At 44.0% G+C, this 23511-nt stretch overlaps 1 protein-coding gene and 1 long non-coding RNA gene across 2 annotated transcripts in view; one reads left to right on the forward strand and one right to left on the reverse strand.

The window, feature by feature from the left end:
* LOC121277642 (chorion-specific transcription factor GCMa-like) overlaps positions 1–23511 on the reverse strand; it is a 39393-nt gene that overhangs the window by 10385 nt on the left and 5497 nt on the right. The gene's annotated exons all lie outside the window — the stretch shown is intronic.
* Positions 1776–21193, forward strand: LOC121277643. The gene is made up of 4 exons (XR_005942957.1): positions 1776–2129; positions 5152–5243; positions 18594–18814; positions 19404–21193. It is a non-coding gene; the product is annotated as an uncharacterized LOC121277643 (long non-coding RNA).

Genomic DNA, 23511 nt, shown 5'->3' on the forward strand with positions numbered 1-23511 from the left:
TATATAGTGTCATTCACGCACCTGGGTCATCCTAAAGTGCTTTACAGCCAAGTTAAGCCAAGTAGTCACGGTTGTAATGTAGAAAATGCAGCAGCCAATTTCCGACCAATAAGGTCCCACTTGGAAACACTAAACTGAAGGCAGAGCTCAAAGGGCATGCCATCAGTTCAATATAACAAAGGAAGCATGTTTTCGCTTCAACCAGCAACACCCCACCCCACCAGGCCTCCCTACTCAGTCCAATGATTGATCCACACTACAGCCAGGAAAGGAAGTTTCCACTGCAGCTGATGGAAAAAGGTAAAAAAATAGTCATTTGAAATGTTGACAGGCAGCGGCATAAGCCACAGCTCTGCTGCTGACAGGAAGATCAGAGCCGCCCACTAGTGAGTTTTCAATTTTGTCTGGGCCACTATGAGACCTGTGAAGCAAGAGACACATCTACTGACAGAGGGAATGAAAATGAGAGACTCTGGCAGAGAACAAGGGATAAGGCATCATCCACCTAAGCTTGAAGTGGGGAAAAGCACAAATTCTGGGATGGGAGAGATTTTTAAAAATATACAAAATACACAGAGAACTAAATGCATCTGGTGAAGCCTTTCAAGCCTCAAACCGCTTGCATGTTTTCCAACAAGAATGTGTACAGTTGGGAAAAGAATCACAGGCCTGTATTTACACAGCACTTATCACAACCAATGGATGTCTCAAAGTGCTTTACAACCAATGAAATACTTTTAAAGTGTAATCATTGGAGTAAGTGCAGCAGCCAATTTGAACAAAGCAAACTCCCACAAACAGCAACGTGATACAAAAACAGAAAATGCTGGAAAGACTCAGCAGGTCTGACAGCATCTACGGAGAGAAAGACAGAGTTAACGTTCCGAGTCCATATGATTCTTTTTCAGAGCAATGTGATAATGACCAGATTATCTGGGTCTTTTGTAATATTGATTGAGGGATAAATATTGGCCAAGATAACTCCCCTGCTGTTCTTCAAAATAGCGCCATAGGATCTTTTACATCCACCCGAGCAGGCAGATGGGACCTCGGTTTAATGTCCCACTTAATGTCCAAAAAATGGCACCTCCAATAGTGCAGCACTCCGTTCAGTACAGCACTGGAGTATACCAGGCTATCGCCTAATTATTCCATCTTATACATAAAAATGAGCAAGACCATATAAAGCTTTCCTGGGAACTGAATCGATTGCCAGTTTGTTGTCAGTGATTGAGATATAACATAATTGAGCATATTCCAATCTGTTGTAGAGCACCTCCCAAAGGGTAAAAGAGAAATTGAACTGTCATGGGGCTGCAGGTAAATCTTTCTTGATTGATTAGATCATACAACATGGAAATTGCAAGCATAGTTTCTTGATAATTAATGCGAACTCCTGAAAACCTGTTCATGCTTTTTGCTTTTCCTTTTATTTATTCATGTCAGTATGTGAGGATATTGGCTCATGCCAACTTTAGTGTTTGAGTATGGATTTTAATTTTTCCAGTTATGCTGTGTGTCCAGCAAATGGAAACAATGCAGGAGCACATTTTATGATGAGTTGTGCAGCTCATCATCCCATTCTTGAATTCCTGTTCCAACTATTCACCAAGTGAGAACTCAAATCTACACTTGTCAGCCATGCAGCGATTGACTTAATAACTATCCTAGGGGTGTTACAACAACGCCTGGTGATGAAAGATTAGAACTGGGTCAGTCCCCCGTGAATATATAGAGAAAGTATTCGTTCTATGTCAGGCAAGTAGAAGATCTCTCTGTGGATTTCCCATTAATATGATTTGGATGCCCCTAAAGGGGTGACAGGTTTGAAAAAAAAAACCACTTCAGATACTTGGTTGACAGACTTAATGTCTGCTTACTTCAAGTAGCCTTTTGAAAGGCTGATGGAAAATTTCTCTGATATGATCTACATATTTTCAAACGGCTATGACCATGACCCCTTGTGGCTTATTGCATGATTTTATGAACTTGAAAATTTGGAAGTATGTGGCAATAGAGCTACGCTGCCACTGAATACAAAAATGAAGAACCCCTTCCGTTCAATTTTCTGGACTCAATATCATTCATTCTATCTTTAAAGTGGTATCTTGAAGAGAGCGTAGCATGAGGTATGAGGTTTTTTTAAAATCTGCTTAACATTGACATTAATTTATTTTGGGTTTTTTGTGAGTTTTGTTTACTGGGGGTGCTAATGGTGTCAAGGGTACAGGTAAGGAAGTGTTGCTGCCCACAATATGTGAGGGAGCCAGCACTTACCGCTCATGCTGAATCACTCTTCTATCTCCAACAGTTTCAATTCATATCAGTTTAAGGCCATTCTCAGCGAAAATGAGAGTAACTGCCCTTGACATCAAGGCAGCATTTGACCAAGTGTGGCATCAGGAGGCCCAAGTAAAATTGAATTTAATGGGGATCAGGGGGAAATCTCTCCTCTGGCTTGAGTCATACCTAGCAAAGAAAAATGGTTGTGGTTGTTGGTGGTTAATCATCTCAGCTCCAGGACATCACTACAGGAGTTCCTCATTGTAGTGTCCCAGGCCCAACCACTTGCAGCTGCTTCATCAAATGACCTTCGCTCCATCATAAGGTTAGAACTATGGGTGTTTGCTGATGGTTATATAGTGTTCAGTGCCATTCCCAACTCCTCAGATACTGCCACATGCAGCAAGACCTGAACAATGGGCTGATAAGTGGCAAGTAACATTTGTGACACAAAAGTGCCAGTTAAGACATCCCCAGCAAGAGAGAATCTAACCCCTTTTCCTTGACATTCAACAACATTACAGTTGCTGAATCCTCCACCATCAATATCTTGGGGATCGTCATTAAAAGTTAAATGAACTGAACCAGCCCCATAAATACTGTGGCTACTAAAGCAAGTCAGAGGTTGGAAATTCTGCAATGAGTAACTTACCTCCTGATTCCCCAGAGAGTTTTCACCATCTACAAGGAACAAGTCAGGAGTTTGGTGAAATACTCTCCACTTGTGTGAATGAGTGCAGCTCCAATAACACTGAAGAAGCACAAAACCATCCACGAAAAGCTATCACTGTGGTTGCAATGTGCACCATCCACAAGGTGCACTGCAGCAACTCACCAAGGCTTTTTCAAAAGCACCCTCCAAATCCCAACCTCTACTGGCTGAAAGGAGAAAATGCAACAGACACCTGGGAACACCACAACTGCAAGTTCCCCACCATGTTGCACAACTTTCTGTCTTGAAAATGTATTTTTGTTCCATCATCATTGGTGGGTCGACATCCTACAACTTCCTACCTAACAGCGGTGTGGGCGTACCTACATCATGTAGCCTGAAGCAGTTTATGAAGGTGGCTCACCACCACCATCTCAAGGCCAATTGCAGGTGGGCAATAAATGCTTGCATTGCCATTAACACTCACATCCTATGAATGAACAAAACAATTTGTTCAAGTCGATTTCTATTGATGTAATGAATACTCAGCGTAAATAAGTACTCAGTGAAAATAAAAAACATCAAAAAAGTAAAAAGGACAAATTGGAACAGGAATGAGAATGAAACATGTTTAAAATTGCACAATAAATCCTGGCATATGAAAAAAATCCTCCACCATTATTTCAGGCAACTGAGGAGATTTTCTGAAGCCCACAAGACCATGTGGGTTGACTGAATTAGGCGAGATGGAAATTTTGATTTTGCGATGGCGGGTTGAGATACAGAAATTAAGTCAGTAGCTTGTTTGCAGCATGTCAGGCCTCAAGCTGTCCTGTGGCGGGTTCGCACTTTTAATACCATGCATACCATGCATAGTATGCATACCATGAATACTCATTAGTGTAAAACATTTTAAAATTAAATCCGACCTTCAAGGTAAAGTCAGGCCGCACGAGAATCTCGTAGCACTCAGTTCATGTTTGTTTAAAGGTGGCGTGCACCAGGTGGCTTTGTACAATTGTGTCTGAGGTCAACAATTTTCCTTGTTGAACTGTGTGGCACATGGGAAGGGAGCAGGAGGAGAATGGCAGCTCCCACTGAGGCTCAGGACCAGAAGGGCGAGCCATGGCTGGGGGAGGGTGGGGCGATGTGGGGTTGGGGGTTGAAAAGCTGGGGTTTGGGTGCATGGAGAAGTCAAAGAGAGATTCAAGGGAGGACGGAGTATGGAGCCTGGGACATGATGCTGTGAAATGGGAAGAGCCTGGTATCCTGGGTGTGGTGCAGGGCTGGTGGAGACAGTCAGTCATGGTAAGAAAATGAGAGGCCTAAAGGGTGATGTCATACTGAGCAAATGTGGGTCCATCTCAGTGATTTGGCTGTCAGAGTCCTTACAGGACTTTGCGTTCACCTGCAACATTTCAATAATCCCTGCTGAGGGTGATCTCGCACTGTGTCCTTTACAATTCACTGAAGCGAGGGCCAGCTGAGCCTACAAGTTCAGCCATGTCCCACATGTGGTGAATATAACACTGGACACTAATGAGCATTCAATAAAGAGTGAAAAAAAAGACAACATCGTTTCTTCCAAAATAAAGGATATGTACCCAAGTCCCCTGTGACCATCAACTTGTGCCAACGATGAGATGTGCCAGTACATTTAGCTCTCTGACTAAGTTAGTTTCAACAAATAAGATGGTGTAAACATGAATAAAATAAAACCAATGTAATGTGAAATATTTACAAGTGAAATTTAAATTTGAAAAGACTGTGCCACCTTTGTGCTCTCAATAAATCTTATTTTAATGGCAATGGACTTGGGCAAGAAAGCTTTGGCCATGATTCAGAGCCTCCCTGTTTGACCTGGAGACTCTTTTGTAGCCCACCTGTAGCAGGAGCACTGTCAGCTGATGGCAAGGTTCCACCAATGAATCGCATGTGCCTCCTGTGCACACCGCCAGCTCTTTAAATTTTAATTGTAATTGCGTGGGAGCCAGATAAGGCAAAAACAGTTTGCCAGTGTAAAATCCTGCCCAATATTTACACCAAAAATTCCACGCAATGTCTGCCTAGCAAGATAACCTTAGCTGAATATATTGTAAGACATTTCACTGATGTACTGGGGTATATTGTAAAACGCTTCATTGATGTACTAGAATACATTGGAAGACTTTGCTGTTTGGCCTGACTGAGATCTGCTTTCTTTTCCAATTATACAGTGACTTGGGAGCTTGGCTTTCTTTTCCATTGCTGGTGGATGGGCCACCGTCAAAGGAATAAGACTTTGAATAATAAGTGAACTGAAATGCAGGTAAAGATTCATAAACAGCACAGCCGTATGTCAGTGCTACACCAACCCTTCCTTGTATTGCATTTATTCATTTTTTGGCTGTGGGTTTCAAATGTGCCTCTGTGCTTATTTCAGAACCTTTAATTCAGTCTCTTTTGTCTGTGAAATTTCTGCCATTCTATTCTTGTGCATTTTAAATGCCTAGATGTGTTTTATAGGGCAGGATTTTCTGGGCGCGGGTGGGCATGGCGACAATCTGCTCTGCGCCGCCATTTTACGCAGGCAGACCAATTAAGGCCCACCCAGCGTGAATCGCGGCCCCCAAAGACAGTGGGGGTGGGTGGACGGCGATGGGTCTGCAATGACCACTGGATCCGTTGGCGACCCGGCAGCCTGTTTTAAAAAGCCCCTGCAGTCTTTCAAAGGCTGTGAATCATGGCTAGTGGAAGGGTTCCCCAGAGCGCTGCTGGTGAGCAGGCCAGGCAGGAGGGTAGGGCAGGGATGCACTGTGCCCCTCGTTTTTCAGATGATTGGCTTGCTGCCCTCCTCTAGGAGGTGGCAGCACGGCGGGAGGTGCTTGTACACCAAGTCTGGAGGAGGAGGCCCCCCCACATGACCAAAAGTGCCTGGGAGGAGGCAGCAGAGATCGTGAGCTCTCGTGACATGGTGCAACACACCTGGATCCAGTGTCACAAGCGCTTCAATGACCTCTTGCGCTCGGGAAGGGTGAGTACCATGTTGGCATTGGTCACTTAACCCAGCAGGTAGGCTTTCCCCCCTTGCCGCACACCCCCCCCACCCCCCCACCCCGCAACCAACTCTAAGTGCAGTTACTGCACTGAATCATTGACGGCCTGTGTCGTCCGCTGGGTGGGCCAGCAGATATTGCCCATGCCTAGGTCACCCTGAGAGGGTGGTGATGAGATGGGTTCTGCACCCGCAGTATGTGGTACACTGAGACACACATTACTGTTTTGGTGGAGCTACACCTAGGTGCAGTGCTGGAACTCCAGGACATGTCAAAGTCAGGGTGCTGACATGCTGGGAGGGGAGCTTCCAGGTGGCGGGGCACCAATCCATCTGCTGTCCTTTGCGCTCCACCAGCTTGCGCCTCCTTGCTATGGAAGGTTAGGCCATGTGGTGCCAAATGTGACGTAGGCAGCATTTGGTCAAGGGGGTGGGGGGAAACAGGCCTGGCATCTTTGTGAGAGTGTTCGGCAGCTGCAGGGTGAGGAGGCACTGGAGCCCTGCAATGTCCCACTCTGGTTGGGGTGGGACGGCAGCGAAGAGAATCCAGGTACAAGTTGCACTAATCAATGCTCTTCTCTCCTTTTCAGGAGAAGAATGCACATAATGCTGCTGAGCGGGTGAGGACTGGCGGAGGTGACGATGCTTATCTGGTTCAAGCTGGAGGACCTAGATCTGGAGAGGCACCATGCGCCCAGTGAGGCTGGGGTGCCACGGGCAGGTATGTTAGCCCAGCACTGAGGTCACCATTAGAGTCCCAGCAGCCATGGCACTGCTGAATGTTCAGTGATTGAAGTTTGCAACATGGCTTGACCATTGCTTATGGAAGGATGAGCGCATAATGATCCAGGGGACCGGGATGCACATTGACATTGTCTCCATGTTAACTAATCAAATTTTTTTGTTCTTTCTTTCAGTATCAGTGGACAGGGCTGGGAGGAGAAGCAGCAGAGGCCCCCCGTCACACCTGACGGCCCTGAAATCTCGGACTCACCAGCGTCACAACATCTCTGCCAGGCAGGCACCAGTACAGATACTAGCACCTCGGTGAAAATTAGATCATCGGCTAGTGTCCCAGGGCACAGCGGTGAGGGCACTTCACAGTTGCTGGAGGAACTGGTGGAGACAGAGAGTGCCCATGGCAACAGCAGTCGGAGAACTACAGGGGACCGGGTGCATGCTCAGTCGGTAGCTGATGATGTGCCTCTGGAATCATTCGTGATGCAGCAAATGCAGGAAGTGCGGCCAGGTGTACGGGGACATCTGGTGGAGATACATGAGGCTATGCTTGGCTTGGTCTCTGTGGTGGAAGAGTCCACGCGGACTATCACCAATGCAATGAGCCTCATGGCCGAGCGCCATGCTTCCTCCATGGAGACAGTGGTGACTCTCATGGAGAGGCTCCACCAGGAGAACAATCAAGGCTTCCTGGGGGTGTGCTCTGACCAGCAAGGGCACTCCGGATAAGGGCAGCTGCTCCTCTGCCCCTCTGCCAGTGACCATTGCATTCAATGAGGCTGCGACAACTGGGGAGATGCCAGCTGTGGAACTGGCAGCTCCCCCCACCCCCCCACCCAGGCAGGGCCAGCACAGGCTCCACAGGCCAGAGGATGGCCACCAAGGTCATCAAGGCCAACAGGACAGCACAGTGAGCAAGTGTCTCAAATGCCGGTGCCAGCGACGGGGAAGCACCTAGACCTAGCATCCGAAAGCATGAACATAAGGCACCTTAGGTACACCACAGGTTTATCACTGGTGCTTTTGTGTTGGCTCGAGATGAAGTCTTTGAGTTGGTGTGATGTTGAGCACCTTTGTCATTCTGTTCTTTTAAGTTCCTTTTGTTATACCATTAAATTCAGACATATCACCATGGCTGAGGATGCCTCTTTTCTTCTGCAGGTGGATGTTATGAGTGACTTGTGTCACATTGAGCTTTATTGACAAGGCCCTTAGTTAATGTTCCTATCCAGGCAGATTTAGCACTCAGGTATCGAGTATGGAGCCTGCAGCACAGGTTTGTCCTGGAGGTCCATCTGTGGTGTGCTAGCTGAAGGTTCATTGGGTTAAAGCCCCCCGAGTGCCCCTGCCTCCCTGGAGTATGTCCGGCTCAGCGTCTACCCCCTCAGCTTTTCCCTGTGCATGCTCATCCTCGGACTCACTGCTGGACTCATCGTGTGCAACCGCAGCCACTGCGTCTACATCTTCATCGTCCAATGCGTCCCCCCTTTCCAGTGTCAGATTGTGGAGAGCGTAGCATGAAAGCACTACCACTGAGACACAATCTGGGGGGTACTGGGGTGCGCCCCCTGAATGGTCCAGGCATCAGAAGCACATCTTGAGAAGACCAATGGTTCTTTCCACCACAGCCCTTGTGGAGGCATGGCTTCTATTGTACTGTTGCTCAGCTTCTGTTCTTGGATGGCGGAGAGGCATCATGAGCCACCTTCTGAAGGGATAGCCCTTGTCACCCAGCAGCCGTCCATCCAGCCGAGCCAAAGCACTGAAGACCCCAGCACCTGGGAGTGCCTGAGTATGGAGGCATCCTGGGAGCTGCCTTGCACAAACTTGCAGAATCTGCATCCTGTGGTCACACACTATCTGCATGTTCATGGAGTGGAAGCCCTTCCTGTTGACGAAGGCACCAGGCTCACCTGCTGGCGCCTTGATGACCATAAGTGTGCAGTCTATAGCACCCTGGACGCGGGGGAAGAGAGTAATGGCTGCAAAGCCTCTGGCTTACTGTGTCTGGTTTGCCTGGTCTCAATGGTAGATGATGAAGGTCAATGCACGCCTGAACAGAGCATCTGTAACCTGCTTGACACAAGTGTGGACAGCTGATTGGGAGACACTGCAAAAATCTCCCACAAACCCCTGGAAGGAGCCAGAGGCATAGAAGTTGAGAGCAGCTGTGAGCTTCGGAGCCGCTGGCATGGGGTGTCCACCCACACAGTTAGCGGAGATCTCAGACCCATTCATCTGACAGATATAGTTGACTGTCTCCCTTGAGAAACGGAGCCTCCTTCGGCACTGCACCTCAGACATATTGAGGTAGCTGCTTCGCCGCCTGTGTACCCTGGCAGCAGGATAGTGGCATCTTCTGCAGTCCTTTCTGCACCCCACCTTGGACTACCTCTTGGCCCTGCATCCTTGTGGCTGCGCCTCTCCTCCCTAAGGCGGCTCGCTGGAGGCTGAATGTGCACTCCTGGCCTCCTCCCCCTTCTAGCCCTCCCTTCCTCCTCAAAGGAGGTGCCTCCAGTGGAGAGTTCAACTCCCATTCCCAGGTTAAGGGAAGACTTCCTCAAACCTGCATACCCAGAAATGATTCTTTGCTGACCTGAAGGTTGTGAGTCCAGTTCAAGCAACAGGTATGCATTTTGAAGTATTGCAGCTCACGCAGACAAGTATCAGTAACTTTGCAAATTAAATATTTGACAGAGCACACTCGTGACCCCACTGAGCCCTCTTATCCCGCCTGTGGATGAGGTTTATACAAATGCCTCCTACCCGCCTGCTCGTTGCGCTCATGTGACATCCTGAAGATCGCACAGGCACCGAAAAATCACCCTCAGTTGGTGCCTGAAGGGCCTTAAGTGACCCGTTAATTAATGGCAGGCGTGCATCGGATATTATCGTGCACCCGCCCTACGAAATATCGCGATGGTGCACCATGATGTCAGGATACTTGACTGACGTCACCGCGTGTCATTTTACGCATCGGCGTGCGAGTCCTGCCCCCGCTCGACAACAGGAAAATTCTGCCCATAGAGTTTGTAAGTCTCCTGCCAGAGCAATATGAAAATTTTTAATCAGTCACTATTTTAAAGTGTATGTGTTTTTATCCCTGAAGGGTTGTGTAACAGATGGTTGCATCTCTGCAGTCCATTTGATGTGCTCCCTTGCCGATTTTACTATCAGGTTAAATACAGGCCAAACAGGTTTTATAAATGTTACAGGAAAATTATACTTAAAATAAAAATGTAGGCAAATGAATTAACTGACAAGTTATAAGACTTTACTTATAGTGCCGTATAGTCATATGGGCCTCTTTCCTATTTTAGTGAGGAACATAGGTGAAAGGCCAAAGACCATGATGAGGACAACAGGAGAGAAATTAAATAGTCTTTGAGTGATATAAAACCTATGGTTTAAAAGCCTAAAGATTACAGGAAGCGCAGAACCCTAAGAAACATTCAGAACACTGATTAGTTCAGAAAGAATGAGATAGAGTGGGAGGGAATGCGACAAGATAAAAACAGAAATGCTGGAAATACTCTGAAGGTCTGGCAGGTGGCATCTGTGGAGGGAGAAACAGTTAAAGATTCAAGTCTGCGACCTTTCATCAGAACTGGGAAAGGTTTGAAATGCAATAGGTTTTGAGCAAGCGAAAGGGGATGCGTGGGGGCTCGGGGTGGAGGTGGGGGAACAGAAGGGAAGGTCCGTGATAGGGTGGAAGACAGGAGAGATTGAATGGCAAAAGGTTTCATGTTTCAAGGCCAAAGGGAATGATAATGGTACAAGTAAAGAAACAAAGGAAAACAGAATTACCTGGAAAAACTCAGCAGGTCTGGCAGCATCGGCGGAGAAGAAAAGAGTTGACGTTTCGAGTCCTCATGACCCTTCGACAGAAACAAAGGATTTGGCTTGAGGAGGCAAGATGCTGAATAGCTGCTAATCAAAAGTGAAAAAAGGGAATGAAAGAGAGAAAAAAACAAAACAGCAAAGAGAAACAAAACAAAATAGGGGCAGAGGTTCCTGTCTAAAATTATTGAACTCAAAGTTGAGTCTAGAAGGTTGTAAAGTGTCCAGTGAAAAGAGAAGTGCCATTCCTTGAGTTGCATTGAGCCTCATTGCAACATTTCAAAAGGGAAAGGAGAGAAAGGTCAGAGTGGGAGCCAGGTGGAGAATTAAAATCTCAGGCCTGGCAGGGGAGAGACCATGATCATGGTTGCTTCTGCATGTGTGTAAGTGTTGTTTTTTGCGGGTATCATTTCTTTTACTGGGGGGTTTCAGCAAAGGCTTTGGCCATTTTGCCCTTTGGTATTGGAGGCTCCTCTGTGGTTGTTTGTTCTCCTTTGAAGGGGCTTCAGTGCCTAACATCGGGAACTTAAACAGGTGATGGCTGCAACCGGTCGAGGTCTGAACCAAGGGGTACGTAACACTGTTAGGGTGGCGGTGAAAGACAGTGAAGGAGGTTCACCCATTGACTATGCCTCCTTCATTAAGAGGATCCTTTTAGAATCCTGTGGATTTGGAGCAATGGAGATTTACTGCCTGCAAGACTTCCCCAGCACTGGATACTTTGATGTGACTTTTAAGAATGTTGCTGTCTGCGTCAAGTTCCTGAAGGTGTTCAAGGAGAAGAGAGACCAGCCGCAGATGAGAATCCTCACGATGACGTCACTCCTTACTTTGCCGTCGCAACAGGACTGTGTAGTGACTCTGCATCTCTACAACCCCCACGTCCCCGTTGCCATTGTGCTCACCAGGTACGTCGACAAGGTTGGGAACTGCACCAAGGTCAAAAACACCTTCTGGATTTGGACAAGCAAACACTAGGTCAAGGTCATGCTCAAGGCAGATGGTAAGGGAGCCATCCTCCACCCTCCTCCCAGCTTCGCTATCTGGGGAAGCCATGACTACCTTGTCTACGCGGGGCAGCCCAAACTTTGTCGCTCATGTGGCAAACCTGGTCATGTGACAGCCAACTGCAGCGCCATCCTCTGCAAGAAGTACAAGCAGGAAGGGCACCAGACAAAGGACTGCAAACTGACCAAGTGCTGCAATCTAACTGGCGAGGCAGGCCACCTCTACAGGACCTGCCCCAAACGCTGCCTCACTTATGCACAGGCGGCCAAAACCAATGAGGGGCAAGCAGATGAAATGGCCAGTGTCACTAATGCCAAAGACACTTGCAAACCTCCAACTACCAAGACCTCTAGTGAGCACAATGGGACAAAGGAGGAGAGAGAGAGAGAGGCAAGACGAAGGGAAACATTGAGGCAGCAGATGGCCAAACAACTGCACCACCCCCTGAACCTCCCATTCCTCAGCAGATCCAATCAGTGGAGGAGGAACGAGCAGACAATCAACCAGGGGAGTGGCAGCTGGTGAAGAGGACTCAAAAGAAGAAGGGGCTAGGAAGGGACCAAGCCATTTCCCAGACGAGTGGCAAAAGGCGTCTCCCATCCGACACGGATGACAAGGGCTGCTGCTCTTTGGACAAAGAAGGGCAAGTGCAGCACCAACAGAAGAAGCAGCAAAGCTCTAGGGACTTGGTGGAGGAGACAACCAAGCTCCAGAACATTGGAGACAATGAGGAGACCAGCGCACCCCAATTTTGCCCTCAACTTGAAGAGGCCAGCACACTCCAGCCCCAGGAACCTGGGACCAGTGAAGCACTCAGTGCACCCCAGCTCCGGGAAGGTGGGAGCAGCAACGCCCTGGGGGGGAATGGATCGGAGAGACTTCTCCAGCAGAGAACAATTCAAACCTCACTCCTTATATGAACCCCCCCCAATGCCATCTCCAATGGGGAGGTTCAGGACAGTTTCCTCAGCCCATCCAAAGTGAGACAATTTGCACACACTATGGGTATACAGGAGTTGACCAAAGGTCTGGAACTCTCAAAGACAACCAGTTTGGTAAACAACAAAATGCTTTAAAAATGGGGATAAAAATTGTATCCATTAATGAGTGTAGCATTAAACCTACTACACAATGTGTTGTGACCTTGGATTACCTTGCCAAGGTCAAAGCTGACCTGCTGTTTCTGCAGGAGTGTGCGATACTGCACCTCAGCTCCTATAGGCAATGGTCACGATGGTGGTTCCATGGGCCATCGATCTGGTTAGGAGGAAATGACTCATGTTCCTCTGGCCTGGATATTCTGCTGCAGGGAGGCAACTTCACCATCTTCAAGGTTAAGGAGGTGGTGGGTGGGTGCCTCCTTGTAACAGATATATTATACAAGAATGTTCCACTCCAGTTAATTCACGTATATGCCCCAGCTCAAAACAGTGAGTGGCTAGCGGTCCGTCAGCTCCCACTGCTGCTGGTGACTTCCAGGCCGGTCATTCTGGGCAGTGACTTCAACTGCATCATCGATGTGGCTGGATGATCTGGCAGGGCCAACAGCAGACTGGACACCATGTCCAGACTACTGATGGAACCAGTAAAGGACGCCAAGCTGCACGACGTCTTCAGCAACCCTGCAGATGGAGCGCAGCATAGATATACCTGGTCACAGCCAGATGGGTCCATCCGTTCCAGGATAGGCTTCCTGTTTATGTCCTGTACATTCATCAAATTGAAATGTTTTGTAATATTCTTCCAGATATTTTATGAGTAAAGTGCATTTTTCCAAAAACAAAAAGAATTAAAATCTCAGGTAACTGGAAGTTTGGGGTCATGCTTGCAGACGGAAAGGAGATCTTCCGCAAAGCGGTCACCCAGTCTGCACTTGGTCTGCCGAATGTAGAAGAGAATGCAACAAGTGTTGATTCCAACAGAGTGAGGATGCAGAGAGAAGGAAGAGCAAATATCATGGAAAACTTGGACCTTGGGTGAAATGAGAGAGCATAAATAGTTACAAAATTGTAGACAAAATAGAGGCAAGAAAGCATGTGAACAATTGAGGTTGGAGTCTAGAGGCAAGAGAAGGATCATCTATCAAGTGACAAAGTGTCAGGTTCAAAGTGAGAGCAATTTTCATACATTGATGATTTACATTTTTTAATTTAGTATCTAATGTAGTGTATGGGAAAAGAAATTGAAGCAAACTTCTTTTTCCTTCCAAATAATTGTTAGTGCTAGTATCAACTGGATCTGTAAATATATAGACTATCCTTTTACATATGATGAACAATGAATACATTGCAAACTGTGTTCTCCCCTAAAACTGCTAAAATAAGCTGTTGTAGGCCCATAACTTCACTAAAGTACCTTAGCTCATTAAAACTGTACACATTGGATTAATTCAGAGGTGCAAAATGTTGTAAAAGAACTGGTCTTTTGACTCTCCATCACCGCTTGAATTGCAGAATGTAAACAAAGATGGTTTATTTCCTTCTCTCACATTCTGATGGCTATTAAGAATCCCAATAAACTGCTGGACAACTTCGCTTGTCACTTGGAAAGACACTTTTTTTTAAAAAGAATTAAAATAGATTAAATTTATTTGCATTTTATCAGATCTCATACTGGTAACATAACACCACAGAACTTGTTGAAGACTACCCAATGCCTCTGTAACATATACTCCAATTTTATGAAAAATTGAAAATGAGTGCAGGAAGTAATCAAATTAGAATACAGTAATAGTGAAACAGTAACTATTTTCGTCTCCTGTACGGTAGGATCATTTTCGCATATTTATATTTACAAGTCTCCAGCTGTTATGTGTTAACAAGTTGTGGCTTTTGCGAAGCACAATTATCCATCCCTAATTACATAATTTGTTACATAATGATTATAATATTGTTCACAATAATGCGATTTAACTGTAGTTTTCTTTTGCATTAAACTATATATAGTTGACTGACAGCTGTATGAAAAGTCCTAAAAAATTGTGTTTGATAAATAAATCTTCCTCTTCCTGCAGGTGCCATGCCCTAAGAAGGCATTGCCGCCAATGAACTTGATTGGTCCATGATTATGCTTGGCAAAGTACTACAGTGATTTGCCATTGCCTTCGGCAGTCTAGCTGACCAGGAAACTCTCCTAATCTTACTGCCTGGCCATCACGGGTATCAGAAGGATTTATAGGCTGATAATCAACCTGTTTGGCTACATTATTAATGCATTTTCATGTCCTGGAGTGGGACTTGAGCCCAGAGGCAGGGACACTACAAGAGCACGACAAGAACACCAATAAATAGATCAGGAAATTAATTCTAATATTAAATTTTTTAACCATGACTGCATTGCTTTGTACATAGCTTCACCACCCTCTACCAAAATATTCACTCCTGGCATTGACAGTGATTGTAAATTCCCATTGTCCTCTCCTTTTCAATGTACATGTGCAACAATAAGAAAAAACCTGTATGTTTTAGAGAAATTGCCTGTAATTGTGTTTTTATAAATAAGATGATATTAAATTGGATCTGATTTTAAACTATTCAAATCCCATCCATTTCCACAGAATTAAATTTGTACATATCCATTAGTGTACCAGTTGAGTCACAGGATCACAGAATTTTAATGGCACAGAAGGACACCATTCAGCCCATCGTGTCTACACCAGCTCTCCAAATGAACATTATGATCTAGTGCCATTTCCCTGCCTTTTCCCCGTAGCTTTGCACATGTTTCTATTCAAATAATTATCTAATACCCTCTTGAATGCCTTGATTGAACCTACCTCCACCATACTTCCAGGCAGTGCATTCCAGACCCGAACTAGTCATTGTGTGAAAAAGATTTTTCTGACGTCGCGTTTGCTTCTTTTGCAAGTCACTTTAAATCAATGCCCTCTCATTCTTGATCCTTTTACAAGCAGGAACAGCTTCGCCCTATTTACTCTGTCCAGCCCCCTCATGATTTTGAACATCTCTATTAAATCTCCTCTAAGCCTTCTCCCCTCCAAGGAGAACAATCCCAACCTCTCCAGTCTATCTTCGTAACTGAAGTTTCTCATCCCTGGAACCATTCTTGTAAACCTCTTCTGTAGTGTTTTCAATGTGTTAACATCCTCCCTATAATGCGGCGCCCAGGACTGTACTCAATACTCCAGCTAAGGTCTAACGAGTGTCTTATGTAAATTCAGCATAACCTCCTTGCTCTTGTACTCTATGCTCTATTAATAAAGCCCAGGATACTATATGCTTTATTAACAGCTCTCTCCAACTGTTCTGCCACCTTAAATAATCTATATACACCCAGGTCTTTCTGCTCCTGCATCCCCTTCAAAATTTCATCCCTTACTTTATATTGTCTGTCCATGTTCTTCCTACCAAAATGCATCACCTCCCACTTCTCCACATTGAATTTCATTTGCCACCTATCTGCCCACTCCACCAACTTGTCTATGTCCTTGTGAAGTTCTACACTGTTCTCCTCACAGTTTACAACAGTCCCAAGCTTTGTATCATCCACAAACTTTGAAATTATCCCCTGCACACCCAGATCTAGATCATTAATATTTTTCAGGAAAAGCAAGGGTCCCAATACCTATCCCTGGGAAACTCCACTACAAACTTTCCTCCAGCCTGAAAAACACCCATTGACCATATTTTCTGCTCCCTATTTTTCAGCCAATTTTTTATCCACGTTGCTACTGTCCCTTTTACTCCATGAGCAATAACTTTTCTCTCAAGTCAGTTGTGTGGCATTGTACCAAGCGCCTTTTGAAAGTCCATGTACATCACATCAACAACATTACTCTCATCCACCTTTCCTGTTACCTCTACAAAAAACTTCAGCAAGTTAGCTAAACATGATTTCCCTTTTAGAAATCCATGCTGGCTCTTCGTTGTCAACCCATATCTTTCCATGTGACTACTAATTCTATCCCGAATAATTGTTTCTGGAATCTTGCCCAGCACTGAAGTTAAACTGACTGGTCTGTAATCACTGGGCTTATCCTTACGACCTTTTTTTGAACAATGGCTTAAAGTTTGTAATTCTCCAGTCCTCTGGCACCACTCCTGAGTCTAGGGAAGACTGAAAGATTATGGCCAGTGCCCCTGCAATTTCTAGTCTCACTTACTTCAATATCCTTGGATGCATCTTGTCCAGTCCCGGTGCTTTGTCAACTTTAAGTACCACAAGCCTATTCAATACTTCCTCCTTATCAATTTTGAACCCTTCTAGTGACAGAGTTTCCTCATCTGTCACAATGGTCTGGGTAGCATCTGCCTCCTTGGTAAAGATAGATGCAACATACTTAGTTAATACCTCAGTCATGGCCCCTTTGTCCATGTGTAAATTCCCTTTTAGGTCCCTAATCTCCCCTACTCCTCCTTTTACCACCTTTTTACTAGAAGACTTTGGGACTCCCTTTATGTTGGCTGCCAGTCTTTTCTCATAATCCCTCTTTGCATCTCTAATATGCTTCCTCATCTCCCTCTTGAACCTTCTGTATTCCATTTGATTCTCAATTGTATCTTCTAACTGACAACTGTCATAAGCACACCTTTTCTTTTTAATCTTAATTTCCAACTCCTTTTTCATCCAGGGAGCACTGGATTTGTTTGTGCTACCTTTCTCTTTTGATGGAATATATCTTGACTGGGCCCCAACCAATTCTTTTTTCAGGAAAGCCCATTGTTCAGCTACAGCTTTTCCTGCCAATCTTCTCGCCCCATCAAAGTTGGCTCTTGTCCAGTTAATTATTCTTATTCAGGATTGCCTATCGTCCTTTTCTATCATCATCCTAAAATGTACAATACAATGATCACTGTCTCCTAAATGTTCCCCCACTGACACTTAAGTCACTTTGTAGGGCTGTTTTATAAGACATGTACAACAGTAAGAGTGGCTGATGGCTTATTAATATGGCATGCTTTTAACCAATGCCCCTGATGCACATTCTTGTCCATTATTTTGACCATATTCAGCACATAGATAAGAAAAGCATATTTCAGGTGGAGAACAGGCTTTAACAATTGAATTATTTTTAAATAAAACAATATTTTTCCACATGACTTGAATAACAGGATATTGGCATTACCTGCTTATAAAATGGTATTGCTAATTGCTAATTCAACCATTCCTGAAACCCAGCGGGCACTTTATTTTTTTCTTTGAGGAGTATATTTCTACTTCTGTTTATTTGTATAGTAAAACAATTGGAAGTCAGAAGCATCTGAAACAGGGCGGAAACTGAATTTTGTCCTTACATATCATAGAATTTAATGTTGTGCAAGTTAAATGATGATAAATGCTTGGTTTACAAGTTACATGAAGTTGTTCTAGTGTCCTTTTTGGCAAGATGAGCATAATTTTTATTTGAAATACTGTAATTTAGCTAATCAAAATCAGAATTTATCTTCCTAGATTATAAAGAAGTTAGTTTCTGTAATCTCTGATTTGTGTTAAAATAAACCATTTTTTATTAATCTCCCTATCATAAAACGCAAAGACGATGAATTGACAGCTTCACTGGATGCAGTGAAGCGAAAACAAACTCCGTATTGTGCAAAATCTCTGTTAAAATAAATCAAACATTTTATGGCCAAGAAGTGTCTATGATTCAGCATTAATATATATTACTGCTACTGCCATGAATTCTAATGGTTGATAAGTTATTGTATGCCAATTCAATACTATTGCTTAGGCTGTTCAGACATGGAATGTAGTGCCAAATTCATAAGTATAATATTTCCAAAGAGGTTGCTCCTTATGTTTAAATGATGCACTAAATAACGGCACACATCACAAGGCAACTGCAGTTAAGCTTATTAACTAATGGCTGTTCGGTAGTGTTAACCAAAATTCCTTAGTTTAATGTTTCACCTGACATTCCAGAGATCTCCCTTAATTAAAGCTGTGATTATAGTGGTACTCAGGCTGACTGAGTTCTTGAAGGACGCATATTGTATTGCTGTCTACTGGATACATTTTAAAACGTTATTGTTTTGTTTCTGTTCATTGATTCCTCCCCACCTTTTCTTTTCTGTCCAGGTTTTTATTCAAAATACTTAGGGGTAATGTTATTGTCATCAGTATGGAGATGAAAAGAGAAGAGAGGTGCATAGCCAACCATTCTTCCTAGCTGCAGAAACCTCAGATGGTCCATCCAGACTTGACATTACTGGATCCACTGGGTGGATAGCTAACATATGAACTGCCTCTACATGTCTGAGGTGCAAAACCATCCTTGAGCTGAGACATTATCCTGTCAGGTGGGTATTAAATATCCTATCAAATTACCACTCAAAGAGTAGGAAGTTCTTCCAATGTTCTTGTCAGAATATCTTCCTTAACAATTATCACCACTGCTTGTGTCACTTTGGTTTCATTGGTAGTGCACTCACAGTTGAGTCAAAGGGTTCTGGGTTTTGTGTTTTAACCCCACTTTAGAAATGAAACACATAATCTAGGCTGACATTGCAATGCCATCTTTTGGATATAATTAGACAATGCTCTAGTCTGCCGATTCTCACAGTTGAACTTGACACCAAAGACTCTGTCACTATTTGAAGAACAGAATATCTCCTTTAGAGCTGGCTAGCACTTCCCTTCAATTGACACCATCAAAAGAAATTAACTGGTTGTTCAATTTATGAGATCTTCCTGTGCATAAAATGGATGCCATGTTTGCCGGCAGAGGACAGGGTGGTTCATTAAATGCATATAATGTTTCTGGTATTTTACTGGCACATGATGACTTGCTCCAAAGCCATCACAGCACTCCTAAAGTAAATGATTACAAGAGATATATTGGCAACATGATAAGACATTGCATAAATGCAAGTTGTTTTTTACTTTCAGTGTTTGAGAAGAGAGTAATCAAGCATGACTTCACTGACACCTAGAACAGGAAGATCTCCAGCCTTGTTCCAAACAAGGGAAAACTGACAGCTGCTTTACTGTCTTGCAATCTCCATCAATTTCCCCGAACAGCAGCACCAGCAGTACAAGAAGGTGCTTTCTTTTATTTTTGGCTTTCACAAGTTGCAAGAAGCAGCCAATTGTACTTACACAGACATTTGGGGTCAACACCTAAAGTGCAGTGGCTAATATAATAACTTTTGACCATTGGCCACAGGTAGGCACAGGTAAATGAACTGGTATAGAATCAAATTTAGATCCAGATTGCCAGATTTATGTGGTAGCATTCTCCTGTCAAGGGTCTTAGAAGCTTGACTTAAGTATTGGTGGTGATGCTTCTGATAATCAACATAAGGTTTTGCCAGGCTCCTTTCAAATATTAGCACAGAAAATAATCTTCCAAAAACTTTTAGCAAATTAAGGTGAAGGAACGACTGATGTGTGGAGCTTGGTTTTTAATTAAATCCCCTTCCAATTTTGGAATATCCATATCATATAGACCTTTGATGAAAGCCATCCTAAAGATCATCTGCTTATGATGCAAGCATGTTTCTCCAAGAACTATAACTATTCACTAGCCAAGCCTTTCTTCACTGTGGGAAAGTGATTGGCTCAGTGTATGTTTAATCGCATGAAGAATTTTGATTTCCTTAGCTAGTCAGGGATTTTGCTGCAATCTCCGTTTCTAATTTTCTCTTGGACTCCAAGCAAATGGGTTAAATTCAGAAAATAATCAAGTGCTCCAAGAGAATGATAGACAGCTGTGATACTGGACACTTTAATCTCTCTAGATGCCACAAACTAATGGGAATTTTTGACTGAGATGATGGGTGGAAACTTAATGCCTTGACCTCTGAAGGAACAGTGGGACAATTTTTGGGTCGCATACCTGACTTCCCGATTAGTGGGCCTTCCGGTTGCTCTTTACCTGTCAAGGGCCTTAGACAGGCAAACCAATTGAAATCACGCCTCTGGGCTCCCTGACCAATTAGAGAGGGTGGGCAGGAGGATGCAACCATTCTGCCAGAGGAAAGATTTCTATTTAAAGGAACAACAACATGTTTCAGCAAAGCCCAGCAGCACTTGGATTTTTCAGGCAGCAACACTCACAGGAATGAAGAAGAGATCTGGGAAGGCTGCCCCATGGGTGTCTCATTCCTACCTGGAGGTTCTGTTGCAGAACATAAGGGGGTTGCAGTGAGGTGAGAATGGAAGGATGAGAACAGTCTCTGCAATCAAGCAGGCATGGATGGAAGTGACCAAGGAAGTTGACAGCAGTTAGTGTGTCCCTCCAACCTGGAGACAGTGCATAAAAAGGAAACAGGACCTCAGGATGGCATAACAGGTGGATGACATAACACCTTCAGGTGCCAAGACTCACACTCTGACTTGCCCAGGATTCTCCACAGCCAGCCATTTCAGAGCAACACATCTTGCAGCCCCGCTCATGCCTCTCTCTCCAGGCCGCTCCTCACATCCCCAACTGAACAACCGACGCTCACACTCACTCACTCTCACCTTCCTGCCATCTCACACCCATGCCTCCATAATCCTCCTCTATAAATGATATCCTTCCCTCCTCTCCGCACAAGCCATTACAATTGCTCACAGCTTCCTGCTTTCTCTCCCCTGCAGGAGAAGGGATCACACAATTTGGCGAGAGGCAGATTTATCGGGTGGGGGAGGTAGGGGGGGGGCCAGGCTTCCACTGAAAGTCAGCCACCTGTTAAGCAGTGAAAACATTGAGAAGGAATGCTGTGAACAGCAGCCTCACACCTGACCATGCCTAGAGCTCTTTGCTGTAACTGATCAAAACCTGCACAGCTGATCAGTTTCACTGAAAAAGCTCTTCCCATTGTGGACTTGCCTTGGTGACCCTAGTGGGTTGTTACCAGATAGGAAAACAGCCTGCAGAGCAGGGAAATCCAGGATTCAGTGCTAAGTGAGCTCATAAGTGGTTTCTCAAACTTTTAATCAACAACTTTTAAATTACACACAGAACCCAAGGGAGTTCCCCACTCTAGTTCATTCCTGCCCATGAGAAAGCTGGCAAAGTTTAGGATGATTTTGTAATCCTAACCTAACATCACTTTCTTCAAATTTCCCACTCCCCCAATCACAAACTTGTCTCAAGAGCCTAGAAAAATCCTGCCCCCCACCCCCACCCAACACCGCTCTACTCTGGTGAATCCCATTATTGGAAAAGGTGATTCAAAGGCTGTAACCGTGTATATGTGTTTGCTCTTTCATAATGTTGTTAAGTGGTTCTATAACTGAAATGGAAAGAGCCATTGCAGAAGATGAAAATACTGCATTTGCTCATGGGGTCTAACTGGATTGCCATTCAAAAGAGCAGGTTTGATGGGCTGATGGGCTGAATGGCTGTGCACCGTCCATTACTGTTGCAGACTAGATCTTGAAAGTACTGAAGAACCAACTGCTCTGTGGGTGAATGCACAGTTCTAATTGGGAAGCAGCCTTCCAGATTAGAAATGTCTAAAACAATTGCCTTTTTTCTTCATTGATGATCAGACACTTAAATCCAAAATGTGTGATATTAATAAGCACTTGAACAAATATCAAGATGACAGAATTAAGCTGGATCAGTATAACTGTTGGTATAGGGGGATAGCTGAGCTTTATCTGGAATACAATGACACCAAACAGATAATAATTACATTAAATGAGCCAAAATAACTAATATTGTTATTATGAAGTTATTTCATCTTTCCTGAAGTGGTCTTCAGGAATTTCAGTTTGGGATCTGTGATTCCCTTGTCAGCTCATCTTCTGTGTTCAGGAAGGAAATTCCCAGAGTGCTTTTTAACCCCTAAGCTAGAATACATTCTTTTCCCTCTAGTTTTTATTTGACTTGTGGAGAAAAGAGCATTGGTTTTCTTAAGTTGCACCATGAAAGAATTTGACAGCTTGTCAGAGAACCATAGGTTCATAGAAGAATACAGAACAGGAGGCCATTCAGTCCGTCAAATCTGCACCTGCTCTTTCGAATGCCAATCCAGTTAGTCCCCTTGCCCGTTCATTTCCCATGTCCCTGCAGTTTTTTCCCTCTTGGTATTTATAAAATTTCCCTTGGAAAACTACTGCTGAATCTGTATCCACCACCCTATCAAGTAGTGCAAACCAAATATTAACCAGCCGTGACATAAAAACATTTTCCTCATGTCATCACTCTTTCTTATGCCAAGCAATCTAAACCTGTACTTTCTGGTCATTGACCCTTCAGCCATTGGAAACCGCTTCTCTTTCCTTACTCGATCTAAACTCTACATGATTTTGAACACCCCTATCAAATCTCCTCTGTTACAAGGAGAACAATCCAAGCTTCTCCAATCTCTCCATGTATCTGCAATCTCTCATCCCTGGAACCATTGTAATAAATCTCTTCAGTGCTGTCTCCAAAGCCGTTCATTTTCATACATTTCTTATCAAGTGAACAGTGTAGACGTAACCAATTCCATAAAATGTAGTCGCCATAGTTTCTACTTCATTTATGTTCTATTTAATACGGACCAATTGTACTAATTTTCTAGATCTGAGAGAAAGTATAGAATAATGTATTAATTTATTTCAAGAAATAAATAAGAGTCTATTCATCTGGCAACAAGCAAATGCTCAAAATGTTGTGAACTTCTCAGCAAACCTTTTGTTTATTTGACATTTCAATTCTAGAATATAACCTAACTTAAATCCTAAAAGAAAAATCTAAAAAGAAATTGCTAGATGCTCTTGCATATAAACAGAATATGTATTTGCATTCTATTGGTGATGCAGATGAATTGTGGAATTAAAATGTCATATATTTTGCCATGCAATGCCTTCTATTTGAAAACAAATATTGAGTGACTTATTATATAGTGAAACATAGTCATCTGCTTATTGTATTACAATTTGGGTCATTCATTTCACTTATGTTCAGAATCACAGATATGTACAGCACATGAAAGAAACTATTGGACCGCGCTAACTATTGTTACCAGCTTTTTACTACAGCAGTTCAAACTAAACCCTATTGCCCTGATCTCACCCC

This window comes from Carcharodon carcharias, chromosome 5, assembly GCF_017639515.1.
Source record: "Carcharodon carcharias isolate sCarCar2 chromosome 5, sCarCar2.pri, whole genome shotgun sequence".
NCBI classification, from domain to species: domain Eukaryota; kingdom Metazoa; phylum Chordata; class Chondrichthyes; order Lamniformes; family Lamnidae; genus Carcharodon; species Carcharodon carcharias.